This window comes from Theropithecus gelada, chromosome 15, assembly GCF_003255815.1.
Source record: "Theropithecus gelada isolate Dixy chromosome 15, Tgel_1.0, whole genome shotgun sequence".
In the NCBI taxonomy this organism is placed as follows: Eukaryota; Metazoa; Chordata; class Mammalia; order Primates; family Cercopithecidae; genus Theropithecus; species Theropithecus gelada.
The window spans coordinates 19394577-19416173 of NC_037683.1; the positions used below are offsets into that span (position 1 = coordinate 19394577).

General features: G+C 45.2%; 1 pseudogene; it reads left to right on the forward strand.

Annotated features, from left to right (window-relative positions):
- The first annotated feature begins 3169 nt into the window (after nt 1–3169).
- LOC112607630 overlaps nt 3170–21597 on the forward strand; it is a 21740-nt pseudogene continuing 3312 nt past the window's right edge.

Consider the following 21597-nt stretch of genomic DNA (forward strand, 5'->3'; position numbering starts at 1 on the left):
TCCTACTTCAAAATGTTGACATTTTCAGGCTTCAGCCCAGGGCCAGCTTCTTTCCTTTTCCTCTCTCTACATTGTCTCACAAGGTAATCTTGTAACCGCTCAAGGGGTTCACCTTGCCCGCTGCCTAGATGGAGCTGATTTATCAAGACAAGGGAATTTCAAAAGAGAAAGAGTAATTCACACAGAGCCAGCTGTGCGGGAGACCAAAGTTTTATTATTACTCAAATCAGTCTCCCCGAAAATCTTATGACCTCTGGAATAATAGCTGGTAATATTTAGAATTCCAGCCCCTCTCATTCTAACTTGGTGGCTGGTGGCCTTTCATTCATTTTACAAGAAGAGTTTAGCTTTTAGGAAGGGCTATTATTTAAACTATAAACTAAATTCCTTCCCAAGGCTAGTTAAGCCTACGCCCAGGAATGGATGACAGGTTAGAGGTTAGGGGCAAGATGGAATTGGTTAGGTCTGATGTCTTTCACTGTCATAATTTATTTAGTTATAATTTTGCAAAGACAGTTATAGCCTCATTCATTTCTTTCACATTAACTACCTTCCATATGTGAACAACTCTTCCAGTTGCATGTCTAGCCCACATCTCTGTTGAACTTCAGACCCGAATGTCCATTTGCCTCTTGTCATCTCCATTTAGGAGTGTGTAGACACCTCAAAATTAACATGTCCAAGTGGGAACTCATTATTCTTATCCCTCAAACCGATTCCTCTTCCATCCAACCCATCTCAGAAAATGCTACAATTATCCAGCGGACTGCTGAGACAGAAACCTTGCTCCTTTCCTCTCCCTTGGTCACCTACATGACCAGCCAAATCCTATCAATTCTCTTGCCGAGGTATATTTTGAATAATCTACCACTTTCCATCTCTCCGCCTCCTTTTTAACACAGGCCACTGTTCTGTATTCTTTTATGTGATGGTCAGTCCAGTGTGATCACCAGAGGAGACACAGGAAAAGCTCAGGAAAAAACAATGTTTATTATGCTCACGGGTCCTAAAGACAGGAGGCACAGCACACCACATGGGACCACATGGGAAAGACACGAGGGTGGTCAAGAGACAGAAGACAGGGAGCAAGGGGAAGACTGAGGCCAGAGCCCTTATTGGGGAAAGACAGGGCAGGGTGAACAGTTTAGGATGGACTAGTTTGAGTAATTTCAGAGGGCTTTAAGCTCTAAGGATGGCCCCTAGTTGTCTGGTACCTGCCCCTGATGGGCTGATTAAGGCCAAGTCATATTGCCTCCTGGGGTGTGCAGGGCGGGTGAAGATCTACAGCTCAGCATTGGTTCGTTTGTATATCAAAGGCATGCTTCTAGCTGAGCCCTGGCTATCTCTAAGAACCGGCTAGTTGTAGAAGAGGACATTATCCCGCCAGTCAGAGAGGTTTTCGAAGATGTGAAAGCATCATAACATATAGCCAAGAAAAAAACATGTATGCAATACAGCCACCCCTTCGTTTTGGCCATCAGAGTAGTCTGCCACCTCACTCTCCGTGCTGCTGTCAGCTCTGATCCACCCTCCACACTCCAGCACACAGGCAGGCATCTCTGCATGAAGTTAAATCTGGTTATTCTCTGGCTTCTGAGGTGCTTGTGACTCCCTTCCCTCCCTCCCATGCCTTTCATGGTGTATTTGCCCTGTCCACCATCCTGTTGCCAACTAGCACCCCTCCTTGGATCCAGCCATGCTGAGGTGCGAGTATTTTTCTTCTTTAATGCTGTTTAAATACAAGAAGTTTTTTCTCCTGTCAGCCTGTTACAGATGTTGCTCCCAAAATAGTCTCATTCCTTCTTTTGGTGCTTTTCATCCTTTTCCAACCCTCTTTATCCCTTGGGACTCAACTTAACTTTTACCTACACAGTGAACCTTCCCTGATCACCCACATTAAAGTACTTCCTGGCCTGTTAGCCTGTTATTCTTTACACAGCACTCCTGCTTTTTTAGACAATTTCACACAGTGATCAGGAAATATCTATGCACCTGCTGTGCACCAATTTTTTGCTTGCCTGTGAGTGTGATGGGGCTACACTAGGGGTAGCTGGGAAGTGAATGAGGCCTAGCTTGTCAACCCAGGGTCATTTTCCCCTCTGAGCAGGGGAATGTGTTATCAGTATATCAAGAGCATGGAGCTTGGGGTTGGGGTGGCTCCTCACAGTCACGAGATGAAAGGTGGGGCGATCAGACTTGGAAGGCAACCAGAGTCCCTGGGAACCACGTACAGCTACTTCCATTGTCTCCTACATCCATGGCAGATAGGGATACCTCCTCTCTGATCCCCAGTATGGCCTTAGCACCCTTGCCAATGTAGGCAGCCTCCTCTATTAACCAAACTGACCTGATCTGCCACTGCAGGTCTATGCAATTTAAGGTAGAACAGACTCCTCGGCTCTAGTTAGACTATCCTAAATGTATTCTTTTGGAAAGAATTAGGTGGGCGTACAAATTAGTTCAACCATTGTGGAAGACAGTGTGGCGATTCCTCAAGGATCTAGAACCAGAAATACCAGTTAACTCAGCAATTCTATTACTGGGTATATACCCAAAGGATTATAAATCATTCTACTATAAAGATACATGCACATGTATGTTTATTACAGTACTATTCACAATAGCAAAGACTTGGAACCAAACCACATGCCCATCAATGATAGACTGGATAAAGAAAATGTGGCATATATACGCCATAGAATACTATGCAGCCATAAAAAAGGATGAGTTCATGTCCTTTTGCTGGGATGAACGATGGATGAAGCTGGAAACCATCATTCTCAGCAAACTAACACAGGAACAGAACACCAAGTACCACATGTTCTCACTCATAAGTGGGAGTTGAACAATGAGAACACATAGACACAGGGAGGGGAACATCACACACTGGGGCCTGTCAGGGGATAGGGGACTAAGGGAGGGATAGCATTAGGAGAAATACCTAATGTAGATGATGGGGTTGATGGGTGCAGCAAACCACCATGGCACATGCATACCCATGTAACAAACCTGCACATTCTGCACATGTATCCCAGAACTTAAAGTATAATAATAATTTTAAAAAAGAATTAGGTAAAAACATTTTTTAAAAACCACATCTCACTCTGAAGTTCATTGATTTAATCTGTTCTCTTTTTTTCTCCCTCTTCTTTTTTCCTAGGAGAAAATAATGAATGTCAAAGGAAAAGTAATTCTGTCAATGCTGGTTGTCTCAACTGTGATCATTGTGTTTTGGGAATATATCAATAGGTAATTATGAAACATGATGAAGTGATGTGGATGAAAATACTGCTTTCATTCTATCCTACTATTATCATCCAAGTCACCAGGTAGAATTGAAATTAGGATTAACTAAAACCATAAATAAGGGATTCCACCCTGCCTGAATCCCTAAGCCCTGGACTGTCTTTAAAATCATTAGCTCTCCCAAGGGACTTCTGGCTAACTACTTATCTTCCTTCCTGCCTTGTTCCTAATATCATAATTTTTGTAATAGTAGGCTAGATCCAGAGAAAGAGATCAAATTAAGCCCAATGTAATTTTAAATAACTCGTATAATCAAATATGGAAATTACCTTAAGAAATTTCAGACAGGAATTCCTTGAGAAATCCACCCTGAATTTTGAAATCCTAAAATATTGGCAGAGTTTAAAGGAGCAATTTAAGTTGTTGACTTTTGCTGCAAAATATGTACTGAGTTGCTGGTGATTCGTTTGTGCCTGGCTAAAATCTTTGAGTATGTGTGCCTCTGTGTGTGTGTGTGTGTGTGTGTGTGTGTGTGTGTGTTTAACTTTGAAAATCAAAATGAATTAAGCATTTCTAAGTTTTCAAATTCGTCTTTGGATTCACCCCAAATATATGAGCTGCCTCTGTGCCTTTTGAAACTACAATGCCTTGGAGATTGCAGCTGGAGAGGCTTCTGACAGAAGTCTTCACAAGCAGCCACAGAAATGCCTGACGCCTTTGACTCAAAAGACTGGAAAAGCTCAGCCCTAAGGTTCAAAACATCTACTGTACAATAGAGTTGTACAGAGCTATTTTGGTACCATTAATATTTTCATAGCAGAGTGTTTCAGTGGCCGCCAAGTTCAAGATGGTAGCCTGGATTAACATTCGAATACCTCTTTTGATTATTATTATTTTTTTTTTTGAGACAGAGTCTCTCTCTGTCTCCTAGGCTGGAATACAGTGGCGCGATCTCGGCTCACTGCAACCTCTGCCTTCCAGGTTCAAGCAATTCTCCTGCCTCAGCCTCCCAAGTAGCTGTGATTACAGGCGTGTACCACCACACCCAGCTAATTTTTGTATTTTTAGTGGAGACAGGGTTTCACCATGTTGGCCAGGCTGGTCTTGAACTCCTGACCTCAAATAATCCACCCCCCTCGGCCTCCCAAAGTGCTGAGATTACAGGTGTGAGCCACCATGCCCAGCCTCTTTTGATTCTTAAATTCTAAGATTTGATGAGCTAGGAGGACTGTCTTGGTTACTAAAAATGGAACTGTGCCTTTAGGTGCATGAGTAGCAGAGCCATTAGTCCCTGTGGTGCCGCACGGATGTAACCACTTCTGGAATGTTGCTTTGTTTCGTTCTGCACAACTCATTTTAAGAAAAACATGACAAACTAGCATATGACCAAAGTTAAAAGGGTCTGGAAACTAGGTCTTTTGAATTGAGAAAACTGAGGGGATTTAGTTCAAAGAAGAGATGACTCAGAGTTTGGTGTGGGGACCCTGGAACTCTCTTAGGCAACTGAGGGCTGAGGACATTTCCCACTCAGACTCTAGAACTAGAATGCCCCTTGGGCAAGTTACTCAGCCACTCTGTTCTTGTTTAGTTTCCCTATCTTTAAAAATTGGAGATAACAGGCTGGGCATGGTGGCTCACACCTGTAATCCCCAACACTTTGGGAGGCCAAGGAGGACAGATAGCTTGAAGCCAGGAGTTCAAGACCAGCCCTGGCAAAATAGGAAGACCCTGTCTCTACAAAAATAAAATTAAAAAATTAGCCAGGCATGGTGGCGCGCACCTGTAGTCTCAGCTACTCAGGAGGCTGAGGTGGGAGGATCACTTGAACCTGGGAGGTTGAGGCTGCAGTGAGCTGTGGTCCTGCCACTACACTCCAGCCTGGGTGACAGAGTGAAGCGCTGTCTCAAAAAAAAAAAGTTGGGGAAGGGATTATAATAGTCCCGGCCTCATAGGGTTGTTGGCAGAATTAAGTAAGTTGTTGTGTGTAAAGCACTGGGAAGCAATGCCTAGGGCTTAATAAACACTCAGTAAATGCTAGCTGTCATCCTCCTCCTCCTCTTCCTCATCATCGTTTCATTCAGGCCACTATAACAAAGTACCACAGGGTGGTTTAAGCAACAGGAATTTAATTCTCTCAGTTCTAGAGGCTGGGGAGTCCAAGATCCCCAGTGAGGGCTCTTCCTGGCTAGCAGATGGTCACCTCCTCCCTGTATCCACACATGATGGAGAGCAAGTAAGCTACTGCCTCCTCCTCTTCTTGTAAGGACACTAATTCCTTCATGGGAGTCCTACTCTCATAACCTCATCTAATTACATCCCAGAAGCCCCACCTCCAAATATCATCACACTAAGGGCAAGGCCTCCACATATGAATTTTGAAGAGATACAACATTCACTTCATAACAGTCATCATCATCATGATCTGTTCCAGAGGGCAGAACAAAAAAGGGGATTTTGGCAAACAGAAGAGCTCTAGCAGCTGGGAGAGTCCAACAGAAGAACAAGTGCCCTTTGGGGTTCCTGGCTGGAGTCAGAATGTCTGCTTGGATAACCTTCAAGCTCTGAGTTTGAACACTTGATTAGATAACTTTGGTGTTTGGAATTGTAGCCAGAGTTGTACGTGCATTACTGAGCCAAAGGCTCAAACGTGCGTGTATTACACCGGCCTCTGAGAAAGAGGGTTACTTTCAGTTCTGGGCACACTTTCTCTGCACAGTGGCCACAGCAGGTTCTAGCTGCTCTTCAGGCCAATCGTCTGGCACCCGGACTCTGGCCACAACATCCTCTGATGTGCAGAATCCACTTGAACATCTGCAAGAAACTTCAAGGGGAGGAGTTGTTTTTTTGTTGTTGTTTTGTTTTGTTTTTTGCCACTTTACGAATTGGCCACACGATAGCTTGAGGTGAGCTGAGGACACTAACCTTACACAGGTAGGCAGCACTAAACTAAAATGGATTAAAAATAACTAACTGAAACATGTCAACCAATTAGTAAATAGAAGAATTGTCAGTAAAGCGTGTTGAAAGAATATCATCTAGGATAGCATTTGATTTCAGGCTGGAGGAAAAAATAATCTTCGAATTTTAGAGAATTAGAGGAAGCCTTCAAAATTATGATGAAATATCATGATAGTGGTGATCATGATAGGAGCTCCTAGTTATTGAGTGCTTGCATGTGCCAGGACCCTTGCTATGCATTACTGCCGATTCTTTTTTTTTTTTTTTTTTTTTTTTTTTGAGATGGAGTCTCGGTACTTTGGAAGGCCAAGGCAGGCGCATCACTTGAGGTCAGGAGTTCGAGACGAGCCTGACCAACATTTAGAAACCCCGTCTCTACTAAAAATACAAAAATTAGCCAGGCATGGTGGTGTATGCCTGTAGCCCCAGCTACTCAGGAGGCTGAGGCAGGAAAATCCCTTGAACCCGGGAGGCAGAGCTTGCAGTGAGCTGAGATCGTGCCACTGCACTCCAGCCTGGGCAACAGAACGAGACTCCATCTAAAAAATAAATAAATAAATAAATAAAAAAGCTCAAGGAGGCAAAAATTTTGTTGGAGAAGGATCCGTTGTTTTGCATCCATTCACAGATAATAATTTATTGAGTACCCACTACGTACCTGGCACTGTGCTAGGATCATATCAAGCAAGGCATTGAAAAGGTGGCATTTGAGTGGAGGCTTAAAGCATGAATACGTGTTTAAAAGCCACTGCAATGTGGATATTGCTGTGACCATTGTGCTGTTGAAGGATTCTGGAGAGGAGGGTAAGGAGAGGGCTGTTGAAGAGATATGAAAAGTTGGTGAGCCTGAATCTATAAATCCATGGCCTGAGTGCTAGGTAGGGTTCTGAGTGCCAGGATGCAGCACTTGTAGGGGCTTTAAGAGTCTCACTGCCTTCACTAGTTAAAGAAATGCTTTTTGGGGCTGTTCTATTGAAGGCTCTGAGTTGGCCATGGCATTAGGCTCTGTAGTTGATGCTTTGTTTTCTAGAGGAAGATAAATCCTGGGGGAAGGATGTCTGGGCCACGGCATTTCCATCCTTTCAGGGCCTTCGTCATCACCAGATACCTGAGTAGGTGGCAGGAGAGGACCCATCTCTGCAATGGAGAGCTGTCTTCTTAAAAAACAAACAAACAAACAAAAACAAAACAGAATTTGAGGCCAGGCGTGGAGACTCACACCTGTAATCTCAGCACTTTGGGAGACCAATGGGGGTGGATCTCTTGAGCTCAGGAGTCTGAGACCAGCCTGGGCAACATGACAAAACCCCATCTCTACAATACACACATACAAACGCACAATTTGAGATTTTGCAGAAAACTGTTTCCCCTTGAGGTCCTGAAGTGAAAATTTCCAGCCTCCTGATGTCATTGGTTATGTCTCAAAGGAAGGTAGAAACTGGGAAGCAGCTAAAACTCAGGCTCTCAGCTCAGCCCCGGGCTCAGTGATAATGGTTACAAACTCGCCTTTCTCAGAATTAAAAGTAACATGATATGTTTTTGTTTCTCTTTCACTTTTAGCCCAGAAGGTTCTTTCTTGTGGATATATCGCTCAAAGTAAGTGCTTTGAATTCTAGATTTCTAGCGGATGTTTTCCCCAGTCACTCTGGCACCCCCTACAGTCCATTCTTCACATGGCAGCCAGCCATGGTGCTCGGCCAAAGTGGGAGGAGTGGGTGGATTCCTGGGGTCTCGAACGTTATTTCTGCAGTCTCCCTAAACTTATCTGTATAGAACCATGGCTTCTATCTTGCCCTCAGTTCTCCTCAAAGTTCTCTTAAGTGGTGTCATTTGGGGAACATTCCTGTCTTTCTGATAAAAAGCATCTGGGGAGATATTGTCTATTACTCTGCTCTTTAAACGTTATATAAAGACCCATGCAAGAAATTGCTCTAAGAATAAGAATCAGGAAAAAAAAATTGAGCCTCTTGAGAAACTAGTGTGTATCACTAAAATTTTCTTATTTTTTGAAAAGAAAATGAGAGCCATGTAAACCTTTATATTTCCCATGGTTGGGTTGGTTGTCAGAAAGCTCAGAGCAAAGTATTGCACTTAACTGCTTGCACTTGCCCCAGCCTTCATTTCTGATATAATTTATCCCCTGGTGTGAAATCCTGGCTTTTATGCCCACATGCATGTGACCTTGGAAATTTGCTGAAATCCACCCAGCCAGTATCTCAGCTCTGAAATGAAGGTAAAGGTGAAACTTTTCTTTGGAATGACTAAAGTCAGGTGAAAATACATACCTGGGTGACTAAATCAATGTATCTCTTTCTGTTCTCTCTTGTGTTTTTTTATTCTCGTGTTGTTTTTCTGTTTCTTGTACCTACGTATTGGAAGTCATCTCAAACACTTCCAAGAGTTAATGGGCTTTAAAACAGGTTTCATAATATTATGCCTGGCCGGGCGCTGTGGCTCAAGCCTGTAATCCCAGCACTTTGGGAGGCCGAGACGGGCGGATCACGAGGTCAGGAGATCGAGACCATCCTGGCTAACACGGTGAAACCCCGTCTCTACTAAAAAATACAAAAAACTAGCTGGGCGAGGTGGCGGGCGCCTGTAGTCCCAGCTACTCGGGAGGCTGAGGCAGGAGAATGGCGTAAACCCAGGAGGCGGAGCTTGCAGTGAGCTGAGATCCGGCCACTGCACTCCAGCCTGGGCGACAGAACGAGACTCCGTCTCAAAAACAAAAACAAAAACATATTATGCCTGTTCATGAGTTACCTCACCACTGTATTTGTCCATCGGAAGGGCATTGTATCCACTGGCTTTCCTCTTTCCCCATCCTCCAGGAGGCCCCCACCTTTTCTTTCCTTTCTTTTATTTTTATTTTTTTTTAATTTTCTGAGACGGAGTCTTGCTCTGTCACCCAGGCTGGAGTGCAGTGGTGCCATCTTGGCTCACAGCAACCTCCTTCTCCTGGGTTCAAGCAATCCTCCCGCCTGAGCCTCCCAAGTAGCTGAGATTACAGGCACCTGCCGCCACACCAGGCTAATTTTTTGTATTTTTAGTAGAGACGGGGTTTCACTGTGTTGGCCAGGCTGGTCTTGAATGCCTGACCCCGGGTGATCTGCTGGCCTTAGCCTCCCAAAGTGCTGGGATTACAGGCGTGAGCCACCATGCCTACCCCCGACCTTGAAGAGACTTTCACAACGAATGAGGGTATGGAAACTTTCTCAAATGGGTGGCTACAGTGGCTTCTAAGTAGTTTCCTGAACTTCTTGTTCAGCGACCCTCAGATTTCCTGAGGCTGTTACTGCTAACCTTTGGGCAACCTGAATTTTTCTCTAGACTTTTACAGCAAGCTGAATTCTGCTGGTTTCAGCTAAAGAAACATGGAAACATGCATTGGTTTTTCATGAAGCCTGTAACTTGTTACAGTCATTTTCAACTCATAAAGCTCTCTTATGTATGCTATTTCATTCAGTCTTCAAAATTACCTTTATGGTAGGTCCATTATTAGTATTATTAACTATACTTTTTGGAGGAGAAAGTCAAAATTCAGAGAGGGGAAATGTCCTATCACAGTGACACAGCTAGTAAGTGGCAGATCTAGAACCCAGGTTAATGCATTAATACCACTGCCACTCCAGCCCCCTTTTCCCTCCTCTTCCTCTAGGGCCCCCAGGATGAGCTGAGAACTGGGGGCTGCCCAAGGGAGAAGAGACTGAGGGAGCTTCAGGTCTATTCTCTCTCATTTAGCTAGAGTGTCTCATTTCTGTCTGTTTTATAAATTGGCGTTTTAAGTTTTTTTGTTTTTTTAGAGTAACTTTGGCTATGAAAAGAATTTGGAAACCCTAAGTTTGAGGACTCCACATTTTCTAAAAACATTTGTAACGTTTTTCATTTCTTAGAAGCCCAGAAGTTGGCCGGGCGCGGTGGCTCAAGCCTGTAATCCCAGCACTTTGGGAGGCCGAGACGGGCGGATCACGAGGTAAGGAGATCGAGACCATCCTGGCTAACACAGTGAAACCCCGTCTCTACTAAAAATACAAAAACTTAGCCGGGCGAGGTGGCAGGCGCCTGTAGTCCCAGCTACTCAGGAGGCTGAGGCAGGAGAATGGCGTAAACCCGGGAGGTGGAGCTTGCAGTGAGCTGAGATCCGGCCACTGCACTCCAGCCTGGGTGACAGAGCGAGACTCCGTCTCAAAAAAAAAAAAAAAAAAAAAAAAAGAAGCCCAGAAGTTGATGACAGCAGTGCCCAGAAGAGCTGGTGGTTTCCGACCTGGTTTAACAATGGGTAAGGTGATCAGACAGCAGTTGGTGTTTGCCCACCCACCTGGTGCTTGCAGAGGGTCCACACACAATGGTTTCATGTTCATGACCGTCTCAGTCACTCATCTTTCTTGCTTATTGAAATTATATGATGAATATTTTGTGAGTGGGACTAGGACATTTAAGGGTTGGTTTTGTTTTTGAGACAGGGTCTCGCTGTCACTCAGGCTGGAGTGCAGTGGTGCAAACATAGCTCACTGCAGCTTCAAACTCCTGGGCTCAAGTGATTCTCCTGCCTCAGCCTCCCGAGTAGCTAGACTATAGGCATGCAGTACCACACCCAGATAAATATGTTTTTTGTTTTGTTTTGTTTTGTTTCAGTTAACTTGGGGGCTGAGGCTTGGGCTGAAGTTTTTTTTTTATTTATTTTTTTGAGATGGAGTTTCTCTCTTGTTGCCCAGGCTGGAGTGCAATGGCATGGTCTCGGCTCCCTGCAACCTCCACCTCCTGGCTTCAAGTGATCCTCCTGCCTCAGCCTCCCAAGTAGCTGGGATTACAGGTGCCCACCACCACACCTGGCTAACTTTTGTATTTTTAGTAGAGACGGGGTTTCACCATGTTGGCCATGCTGGTCTCGAACTCCTGACAGGTGCTCCGTCCACCTTGGCCTCCCAAATTGCTGAGATTATAAGCGTGAGCCACCATGCCTGGCCTGGGCTGAAGTTTAGATTGCAGAAAAGACAATCATAAACTAAAATGTTCTTAGAGGAATTGTCTTATCAAGTTTCCCTCACCCCACTGAAATAACCTGATGGTTGCTGGGTCATTACGTTGCTAACTGCACTGACTTGGAAGGGTAATGAGGTGAGTACTGCATCTTTTCATCAAAAATATGTCTTTGTGAATAAACGCTTAGTGCCTAGAGCCTTCTTCTGGTCAGTTCACTTAATGCATGCATAATCTGCCTTGGACCATATTTCCACAAGATATTCACCAGTTCTCTGACCACCGCAGTCACCTTCCTTGCCTTACCTGGTTTACTTTCCCTTTGTACTTAGGATCCACAATCATCAACAAGAGGAAGAAGACATAGACAAAAAAGAGGAAGAGAGGAGACCAAAGAAAGGAAGATGACACAACAGAGCTTCGGCTATGGGACTGATTTAATCCAAAGTAAGAAAAGCGGTGTCACTCCCTGTGCAGCAAATCCATGGCCCTGCAGGAGGTGGTGTGGCAGTGGAGGCAACAGTGCCATTGAGAACATTCCTGATTTGAGAGAAAGACCCTTAGCACATTAGACCTTTAACAGTAGACATATGTGTATGTGCATCTCTTTGATTGTGATGTAAAGTATATTTCTCACTGTGAGTTATGGTCAAAAACACTGTGCTAGGCATTGTGTTAGGGAAAGGAGACAGGAGAAATCAATCAACATGGTTATATTTGAGAAGTTCATGGTTTTATAGGGGTTGTTACTGTAAAACTAGTATTTGCCTAGATTGGTAGGAGGCAGGATCAACTGGAAGGATGTGGTCCTGGGAGTGAGGAGATGGGAGCTGTCCAGGGTGACTTTGAGACCTGAGAGACTGGTGGGTGGTGGTACCATTGGCCAGAAAGGGGACTGGAGGAGGAGACACAGGCCTCAGAGCTGGGGGATGTGGGGACCTCCATTAGGAACACATGTGGATGCAGGTGCTTATGGGACATCTGGACAGAGTCACAGGGTGCTCCTGAGCTTGGCAGATGGTATGTGCTGGAGATGTGCAGTGAGGTATCATCAGAGTAATCAGGAGAGAATGGCATCATTTTTTTAAAAAATTTAAATTTTTAATTTTTATTCATTTTGAGACAGGGTCTTGCTCTGTTACCCAGGCTGTAGCCCAGTGGTGCAATCGTGGCTCACTGCAGCCTTGACCTTCCAGACTTAGCCTCCTGAGTAAGGAGGCTTGGTGTGTGCCACCACGGCTAGCTCATTTTTAATTCTTTTGTAGAGACAGGGTCTTACTATGTTGTCCAGGCTGCTCTTGAACTCCTGGGCTTAAGTGATCCTCCCGCCTTGGCCTCCTAAAGTGCTGGGATTACAGGTGTGAGCCACCATGCCCAGCCTGAAAATAGCACCTATCCCATTGTGAAGGATCTTGGGCTCTGGAAAGACTGAATGTGTTCTGGCAAATTCTCTCATTGTTTGGGGATAGAGGATCCATGCCAGTGGGGAGGGATGGGACTTTTAGCTTCCCATATGTCATTTGATGATCTGCACAACAGGGTAGGCATCTCTGAAATGCTAAACCACTCATAGAAACGTGAGAAGATGGAAGCATTGTTGCTTTGATAAAGCCCCTTAGATGGGGGATTGAGACTCCCCCAGGGGCAGGCTAGATGGGCCAGAGATGGTCCCTAAAGGCCCTTCTAAGGAGACTAGGGCAATTTTACTGTGGCACTTGTGCTTTGCTGAGCAGAACTTGGGAGGTGGGGCTGGGGCTGAATGACTGGGGGCAGAGAGGAGGGACAGACCACAGTCACCAGCTTTCACCCTCTCCACTCTTCCCCTTGCATGGCTTTGTCTCCAAATGAGTAGGGAGCAGATATTTGTTTTTAATTTGTCATTTATTTATTTATTTATTTATTTATTTATTTATTTATTTGAGACAGGGTCTCACTCTGTCACCAGGCTGGAGTGCAGTGGCACAATCATGGTTCACTGTAGCCTCCACCTCCTAGGCTCAAGCAATCCTCCCGCCTCAGCCTTCCAAGCCGCTGGGACTACAGGCATGCACCACCATGGCTGGCTAATTTTTGTATTTTTTGTAGAGACGGGGTCTTGCCATGTTGCCCAGGCTGGTCTTGAACTCCTGGTCTCAAGCGATCCCCTGCCTCAGCCTCCCAAAGTGCTAGGATTACAGGCATGAGCCTCCGCTCCTGGACACAAGCAGATTATTGAAAGAATGTTGGTTTGAAGTGGCACCAAATGTAAGTCTTCTCAGGGCACCTGAGTCTATTTCTTGTGTAAATGAATGATTGGATGAAGGAATGCATGAACAAATAAATATACTTTGTATAAATGTATCCTTTTCGGCTCACGCCTGTAATCCTAGCACTTGAGAGGCCGAGACAGGTGGATTGCCTGAGCTCAGGAGTTCAAGACCAGCCTGCACAACATGGTGAAAGTCTCTACTGCAAAACAAAAAATCAGCCGGTAGTGGTTGCGGGCGTCTGTAATCTCAGCTACTCTGGAGGCTGAGGCACGAGAATTGCTTGAACCCAGGAGGCAGAGGTTGCAGTGAGTCAAGATCATGCCACTGTACTCCAACCTGGGCAACAAAGCGAAACTCTGTCTCAAAAAAAAAAAAAAAAAAAAAAAAAAAGAAGTATCCTTTTCTGTAAACTACCTAAAACCACAGTATATCGTGCATATTTCCATATAAAGGTCACTTTGCTTCGATGACACCACATCCTCATTTGTAACTGTCTCCCAAGAGGGGCAGCTCCCTCTTCCCAACTGTCAGAGATTAGAGTTTATGGGAGCTAAGTCCAGCATCCTCTTCTCTGTTCTTTAGACACCATTTTCCAATGTACTCTCATAATTTTCATGGCATTAGGTGCCACTAGTGAGATTAGATACCATCCCATATTTAAACGTTTAGCCCAGATGTTGCCTTCGAGCTGTGACTTGTGTCTACCTGCTTGGCTGACATCTCTGCATGTCTCACATGGCCAGAACGGATTTCTCAATTCCACCCCACCCTTGCTCTCCTCACTTCCCATCCCAGTAAATGGCTCAAGACACATAGTCTGGGAGACCTTTTCCTCTGTCTACCTCACCGTTTAATTCATTAGCATGTTCTGTCAATTCCTTCTCCAAAATCCTTTCCACTTCATTCCCTTCTCTCCACTCCACAGCCGCCATGCCCTCCCTGTTCATGTTGCCATCAGCTTTTCTCTGCATCCTTGTCTAGCCAGCCTGCTGTTGCTTAGAGGGAATTCAGTCAATAATGAATTGTGTTGGACACAGTGGCTCGTGCCTGTAATTCCAGCACTTTGGGAGGCTGATGCGGGAGGATCGCTTGTGTCCGGAAGTTCAAGACTAGCCTGGGCAACTTAGTGAAACCCTGTCTCTACAACAAAATAAAAAATTAGCTAGATGCAGTGGCGCATGCCTCTAGTCCCAGCCACTCAGGAGGCTAAGGTGGGAGGATCACCTGTATTCCACATCTTTTTTTAACCTACTCCATGATTCATAGATTTTTAACACTTCCAGCTGGGCATGGTGGCTCATGCCTGTAATCCCAGCACTTTGGGAGGCCGAGGTGGGTGGATCACCTGAGGTCGGGAGTTCGAGACCAGCCTGACCAACATGCAAAACCCAGTCTCTACTAAAAATACAAAATTAGCCAGATGTGGTGACCCATACCTGTGATCCCAGCTACTCAGGAGGCTGAGGCAGGAGAATCACTTGAACCCGTGAGGCAGAGGTTGCAGTGAGCTGAGATCATGCTATTGCATTCCAGCCTGGGCAACAAGAGTGAAACTCCATCTGAAAAAAAAAATAGAATTTTAACTCTTCCTCTACCCACTCCTTGGGTACCAAAATGTACCATAAATAAATACATAAAATTTAAAAGCTGCCAATAACCTAGGGAGGTGTGTGCTTTGGTTAGGGGGCCTTTTATTTTGGGGGAAGCTTTTGTGGGACTCCACACACTGGCATCACACCGTTGCATGCCCTATGTGGAAGGAAAGCATCTGAGCAGCTCTTTCCTGGCACTTTTTTCTCTTTTTAGTGCCTCATCTTTGTGATCTTGGACTTCTCTGACAGTTGACATTGTCAAAGACTAGCTTTTCACATGTGTGAGCTGCCCTCCATCACTTCTTTTTTGGGGGGTTTTGTGGATTTTGATGACTAAGACTCCTTGATGCAGCGGTTCATCCAGGAAGCTGATCTTGATCTCATTCTCCCTCCTCCCCCTTCTCCCCAGCTGCCTGCATTTTCAGGCTGCTGTGTGGCTTTGTAGTCAGGGTCACTGACTTGCTGGAATTGTCAGTGGAATCAAATAATTAACAGCTGGGAAATAGAATATTTTAATTTTTAATGTTGCTACTTTTTCTTCCTGCTTGAAGGAATCCAAGTAACTAAACTGGACTCTGGTTTTCTGACTCAGTCCTTCTAGAAGACCTGGACTGAGTGATCATGTAGTTGAGGTGTGTGTAGCAGGCGGACCACCTGCTGGGACTGCGAGATTCTCAAGGGGAAGGACTGGGTCTCATTTATCCCATCTCAGTGCTTAGCAGGATGACCTGGTATAGAGCAGAGAACTGGGAAATGTGGGTCGAGGGATCAGGCACCCCAGTTGGGTCCTTTATGTAAATTAAATGGCAAAAGGCTCCATTCCCTTCTCCTTCTTTCCTACCCTCCACTTTATCTGCAAAATGGGAATGATGAGAACACTCATTTCGTAGAGTGGTCATGGAGATCAAATGAGAGAATAAAAGTCAAGCACTTAGCCCCTGGTGCAGAATACGTTTTAAATAAGTATACCTTTTCCTCCTTTTCCTTTTTTAAAAATAATATTACCAAATGTCCAGCTTATACACAGTTATAAGACTTAGCTAGCGGGCTAGGTTAGAACTACTAAAAGATCTTTGACAAGCTAAAACTAAGATGCAATTAATGAGATGAAATGAACAAGATAGTTTTAAGTTCAGAAATGGTTACAGAAGTATAAGATAGCTGTGTGGGTGGTTTTCGGTTTTTGGTTTGCAATCTCATCATTCAACAAAGCTGGGAGTTTTATAGAACTAAAAGCACCATGTAAGCTACTAAAAACAACAACAAAAAAGGCTCATCATTTCTCAGTGTGAATTGACAAAAATGCCAATGCAAATAAAAATAATTATTTTTTATCTTATTTTGTTTGTTTGTTTATTTATTTATTTATTTCAAGATGGAGTTTCACTCTTGTTACCCTGGCTGGAGTGCAATGGCATGATCTTGGCTCACTGCAACCTCCGCCTCCTGGGTTCAAGCAATTCTCCTGCCTTAGCCTCCCAAGTAGCTGGGATTACAGGTGTGCACTACCATGCCTGGCTAATTTTGTATTTTTTTAGTAGAGACAGGGTTTCACCATGTTGGCTAGGCTGGTCTTGAACTCCTGATCTCAAGTGATCCACCTGCCTTGGTCTCCTAAAGTGCTGGGATTACAGGCATGAGCCACTGCACCCGACTTATTTTTTAAATGGAAATAGTGTTACCTTTAGATCTGGACAAACCTGGGCTTTAACCCCAACTCATCAGCAGAGGAATGAAAAGTCATATAAGAAATAGTGTACATGGTGGCTCAGCTCAGAGCATGGTCTCCAGAGTCAGATGATCTTGTTTAAATCTCAGCTTTAACCCCTACTAGCTGTGCAACCTCAGGCAAGTTATTTGACTTCTCTGTGCTAGCTTCTTCATTGATAAAATGGGAATCAAAATAGCACCTACCTCACAAGGGTGAGCCCTTTGCACGGTGCCTGGTCGCAAAGGAATTGCTCAGTGTGTGTTAGCTGGCATCATTAGTGACCAGCTGCTTGGCCTTTCACAAGATAATAAGCTGCTCTGAGACTTGGTTTTCTTACCTGGACCATGGACAGGACACATTGCAGGGCTGTTGCAGAGACGAAATGAGAAAGTGTACGTGATGGGTGCCAGGCACAGGTTGGTGCAGAGTGCATAGTAGCTTCTTTCATGATTGAAGGAAACCAAGGGCAACTGTGTCCTCCATGCAGCAGGCGTACCTGGGGTGCTGAGGGCAGAGCTAAGTCTTAGAGTTTGAGACTCTGGACAAGATGAGTCAAACCAGGAGAGCACCCTGAAAGTGTTTCCCCTGTCTGCCATCTGGACCAACCTGGGGCAATTTCAGCATTGGGGGCGAAATGTAGGAAACAGGTCACTTCGAGCTGTGATGGAATCTGGGAGGCAGACCAGATGTGATGCCTGGGGATGGGGTGGGAGGGCAGAGTCAGCTCAAGAACTGTAGGTGCAGCGTTGGGGGACAAGGGACAGGAGGCCTGAGAGGAGAGCTACTGAGGCTCCTCTTCCACTCTGAGGCTGGGGTGAGGCAGGGGAAGACCCAGCTGCACTCACCAGCCTCGCTGTGGGAAAAACCCAACTTTGCTGATGGGTGGGGGGGTTCTGTGAAAATCCAGGCCTCCACTGGCCGTGCTGGCCTGAGGTATTTGCTAACCTCACCTTTGTCAGGTGAGGCCCTGACAGCCTCACCAGGGCCACGGCAGTGCAGCCAGCAGGGATTACCAGGACTTTGCCCCAATCACTCACCTTCCTGAGGTTGAACCAAGATGCTGCCCACAGTGAATCCAGTAATACAAGCAAATGCCAAGCAAGGTGCCAGGCCCATATTGGGGTTGAATCTAAATGAGCCTGTGCCAGTCTCTGCTTCCCAACAGGGAAAATGCAGCCACCTCCCGAGCCAAGAGGGAGTCAAAGCCTCCCCCTGCCTGGAGCTCCACCCTCACACTGGGGCCCCTGCTGCTCTGTGCTTTCTGCATTTACCCTTCAGGGCTTCAGGGTTTTGGGCTTTGTCATAGCTTCCTGCCTCTGTGTTGACCTTGCCAAGTCCCGTTCAAGCTCTCTGAGCACAGCAAAGCGCCCTCCCTCTCCTCTCGCCCCTTTTGTGTGCCTAGCAAAGAGGCTCCTGGTCTAAGGAGAAGGTCCTTGCCGGAGCGTTGGGCTCCAGTCTTGGCCTTGCTGGGCCTCTATCAAGTACGTTCCTTTCTGGTGCCTTCGTCTCCTTGTTTGTAAAGTGAGCAGTAACATCAGAATCCCTTTAATCTGGGGCCCTTTTTAGCCAATGACCAGGTTCTCACCCAGATGTCCCTCCTGGCAAAAGGCAAATGGAAACAGCTTTTTCTCTTTCGAATCTAATGTCACTCTCTCATCCGCCTGTATCAAGGCTTAGGATCTCCTTAGGCTCAGATGACATCCACAGGAATAAATAACACCCAAAGTTGCTACTGGTAGCTTAGGAAGGAGTTGGGAAAGTAGGGAAAGGGATTTAGAAGTAGGAAGAGAACAAAGAAAGTAGAAGAGGAAAGAAGGTATGAGATGTAGAGATAAGAGCCTCATAAGGGACCCCCAAAACAGCCCTCAGAAGGCTGGGCACAGTGACTCATGCCTATAATCCTGGCATTTTGGGAGGCTGAGGCTGGTGGATCACCTGAGGTCAGGAGTTCAAGAGCAGCCTGGCCAACATGGTGAAACCCCATCTCTACTAAAAATACAAAAATTAGCCAGGCATGTTGGGATATGCTTATAATCCCAGCTACTTGGGAGGCTGAGGCAGGAGGATCACTTGCACCTGGGAGGTGGAGACTGCAGTGAGCCAAGATCCAGCCACTGCACTCCAGCCTGGGTGACAGAGGGAGATCTCTCTCTCAAAAAAAAAAAGATAGCCCTCAGATGCACCTGAGCCAAAGCCTCCTCTTCCTCACCCAGAAGATGCTACCCCTGCAAATGGCACACCTCCCAGCCAAGTGTTTGGCGTTAAGCTACAGTCAGGATTCAAGGACAGTCCCTGCAGATCATAGCTGATCCCCCTTTTCCTTGGATAGTCTCTGCCCCACAATGGCAAAGCTGCCCTGACTCAGGGAACTCTCTGTTTTATCACCAGGAAACGCCCAGAGGTGGTGAGAGTGACCAGATGGAAGGCGCCGGTTGTGTGGAAAGGCACTTACAACAAAGCCATCCTAGGAAATTATTATGCCAAACAGAAAATTAGGGTGGGATTGACAGCTTTTGCTATTGGAAGGTAGGTGTCACTGATGAAACTGTCCTTGACTGTTTCTTGTTCCACTGTCAAGACATTTTTGTGGAGACTCCTGAACTGATGGAGGCCAGCCATGATTTTTTGATTTATTAGATAGAAGAATGTTTTCATGGAACTGTTTCAGTCTCCTTTCTGCTGAGGCCCTAAAATGCTGAGAACAAAATAATAGTAGGTAAGTCCACTCATTCCTACCTCAAAATGAGGGTCTTGGGTTGCAGGAACACATGTCTGTTCCACCCACCAAGCCCAGGGTCAACAGCCTACCCACAACCACCTCCTCTCTGACCACCATGGCTTCCTTTAGAAATTCCACAAGTGCTAGCTGCTAGGCAGCCCAGAGTGCATCATTCTTTTTCCTATGCTCTACGTCCCAGGACCAACTACAGAGAGATTTATAGCAAGTTCTAGGTGCAGCATGACCTAAGCACAGTGGCTTTCCATGCTGGAGCACAGCTGACCACTCTTTCATGGGTTCCTCAGATCACTTCTACTTTTTCTCTCATAGAGGATTTGGCCCTAGAAGATTTGCTGGTCAGAGCTTGCTCTTCCAAAGGTTGGATATGTTCCAGTTTCAGCTCCCTTGTTCAGAACATATGATGCAGAAAAACTACAATCATTCTTTCTTGAAAGTTCGCTCTAGGCCAGGTGCTGTGGCTCACGCCTGTAATCCCAGCACTTTGGGAGGCCGAGGTGGGTGGATCACAAGGTCAGGAGATCAAGACCATCCTGACTAACACAGTGAAACCCCGTCTCTACTAAAAATACAAAAAATTAGCTGGGCGTGGTGGCACATGCCTGTAGTCCCAGCTATTTGGGAGGCTGAGGCAGGAGAATCCCTTGAATCTGGGAGGTGAAGGTTGCAGTGAGCCAAGATCGTGCCACCGCACTCCAGCCTGGGTGACACAGGGAGACTCCGTCTCAAAAAAAGAAAAAAAAAAAAAACCAAAAAACAAAGTTCTAGCTCTAATATTAGTTATTGAAGATAATCCATTTTGCTTTTTTTGGAGAATTTTCCTTTTTTTTTTTTTCCAAAATAAAACTGAAAGTCCAATTTTCCTATTTTTTTTTTTTTTTTCTGCCCTCTGGGCCTTTCCCTCTGTATCTCTTCTGAAGAAGCTTCATGGAAAGTTGATTCTTTGCCTTGTATAAAGAGAGTTGAAGGCTTAGGTTGATTTGAGCTTTGCCAAGGTGGGGCTTAAAGAGAGCTCCGTAAAGATCTGATAGTTCTCCAGAGATAACCTTCCCCAACCCAGAGCCCAGCAGCTGTTACTGTTCTGTCATTCACAATACCAATCAAGTTCTAATGTCACTGAATGTGCGGATCCTAGGGACCTATGTGGTCTCTCTAGCAGAGAAAGGTGACTGTGGAGTTTTGACATGTTTACTAGAAGAATCTGTACTCATATAGGTTGGAAGCCACCTAATTAGATTAGGTGAGCCACCCAGCTCACCGAATCCTTTGGCACAAAAGGGGCTAACCCAGCCACGTTGCAGATTGATTTGATCCTGGTGTTTCCAAAAAGAACAGAACATTGCCCAGTGCCCCAGAACGGCTTCAGCCATCCAATTCCAGCTTTGCAGAACTAAACTGTAAATCACACATCCTGGTGAAAGCACTCTGCCCTCAGCTCTGAGACAAGAGAGGACTGCTTGTACTCAGCAGCAATAGATCTCTACAAGTGGATTTTGACTTTTAGGAGGTGTAATGTTTGGTTTGTTTTCAAGCAACAATGCATGGAGCCAACTGCAATGCTTTAATCTCTTAACAATGTAAAACCTCACAATGACTCTCCCCTGTACTTAACTCTACCCCACCCTACCCCAGTATTGTTTCCCAAGCTTCAGAGCACAATACATTTTTCTTGAAGTCCCAGAATACTGAAGGATTTCCTGGCCGCTACCCACAGAGCCACACTGAAGTCCTTTTTTATATTCCTCAGATGTATTTTCCATTTAAAGAATCAGTACTATAAACCCTTGGATTACCACATGCCAACATTAAAAGCGCATTTTATTTTGGTAACAAAGAAAGGGAATCCAAGCAGCAACAAAAAGCGAAAAGAAGTGCCAGTCATTATTACTCACAAAACACCATGATTGGCCAGAAGTGTGATCAGCACATTAAATTCAGTCCACATGAGTTTAGGGTTTGGTCAAGTTGTATGAAACCATCTGGCTTATTCTTTCTCTTCCTGGTAATCTCCATAGCATAGCTTCACAAATAGTCCATAGCTTGGGCTTACAGAAGACTCCAATAAAATGTTTTCATTTTATTTTCTTTTTCTTTTTTTTTTTTTTTTTTTTTTTTTTTTTTTTT